This window comes from Elephantulus edwardii, unplaced genomic scaffold (assembly GCF_000299155.1).
Source record: "Elephantulus edwardii isolate Elephantulus edwardi_28Jun2011 unplaced genomic scaffold, EleEdw1.0 scaffold00031, whole genome shotgun sequence".
Taxonomy (NCBI): Eukaryota; Metazoa; Chordata; class Mammalia; order Macroscelidea; family Macroscelididae; genus Elephantulus; species Elephantulus edwardii.
In genome coordinates, this window is record NW_006399781.1 from 17,278,607 (window position 1) to 17,280,047 (window position 1,441).

The 1,441-nt window shown below is 35.0% G+C and overlaps 1 protein-coding gene across 1 annotated transcript in view; it reads left to right on the forward strand.

Annotated features, from left to right (window-relative positions):
• Window positions 1-1,441, forward strand: part of LOC102856691 (testis-expressed sequence 15 protein-like) — a 64,307-nt gene that overhangs the window by 53,536 nt on the left and 9,330 nt on the right. The gene's annotated exons all lie outside the window — the stretch shown is intronic.

Consider the following 1,441-nt stretch of genomic DNA (forward strand, 5'->3'; position numbering starts at 1 on the left):
AGAGCTAGGGATTTTGAACATTTCTTCATGTGCTTGTTAGCCATCTGAATGTCTTCTTTGGTGAAGTGTCTGTTCATATCCTGTGCCCATTTTTGTATTGGATTATTTACCTTTATCTTGTTGTGGTACCATCCTTTCTTCTAAGGAGCACTCTGGTTTCACTTCTTCCAAGATAGATGTGTTTGTGTTGTTTGGGCAGTCCAAGTTAAAATCCTTATTCTTCAAGGACAATACAATTCAAAGGCATAAATTCTTTCATCTTCTATATTCATTGTCCATCTTTCACGTACTTATGAAACAGCTAAAAATACCATCACTAGAACCAGGTATGCCTTAATCTTTAAAGCAATTCTCTTGTTCTTTAGCACTTTAAAGAAGTAATTGTCAGCAGACTTGTGCAATATAATATGTTGTCTGATTTCTTGATTGCTGCTTCCACAGTAGAAATCATGGGTTGTTGATTGTGGATTCATACAAAATTGAATCCTTAACAGCTCCAGTATATTCTCCATTTATCATTATGTTGCCTATTAATTGTGAGGCCTTTCATTTATGTTCAGGTATAAACCATACACCTCAAATTTAATTGAGCCATAATCTAAAAGAGTTATCATTTTCATCAATAAGTGCATCAAGTCGTCTTCATTTTCTGGAGGCAAGGTTGTGTCAGCATAAGGCAGGTGGTTGATGAGACTTCCTCCAATCCTGATACCAAATTTTTTTTTCACACAATCCAATTTCTTGGATGACTTGCTCATTATACATGTTGAATAGATACAGTGAAAAGGAACAAAACTGAGGGATACCTTTCCTGACTTTTAAACCATATAGCATCTTGTTTTGTTAGAGTAACTACTTCTTGGTCTGTGTACAGCATCTGCATGAGTTCCATTAAGTGTTCTAGAACTCTTGGTCTTTTCAATGCTACATAATCCGTTATAAACTACAGAGTGAAAAGGCCTTGTATAATCAGTAAAACACAAGTAAGCATGTTTCTGGCATTCTCTGCTTTCAGCTCAAGTCTATATGACATCAGCAATTGTAGAATTAGGCAATTGAATAAATGTGTTGTTCTGGTTTGTGGTAGAAGAAAGGAGGAGACAGAACTCTGAGGAGGATAGAATTTGCGAGGTAAGGTGCCAATATGACCTCATGGAAAAATTACATACCACTATACTCTAAGTGATAAAAGAACTTATGAGCCAATAAATACACAAGGTTTACAAATGATGATTTTAAAAAACTCCCCCTCACCAAAAAACCCAGAGGTCCCTGGAGATTTCAGCAGCAGGGAAATTAAAATTAACACACCTGCAATCTCTAATTGTGCCATTGTTTTAAAATAATAATAAAAAAATTCTTGGGAAATTATGGAGGTATTTCAAAACAATATGTGATAATTTGAGCACTGAAATACTTATGTGTTGTTGTTGTTGTTGTT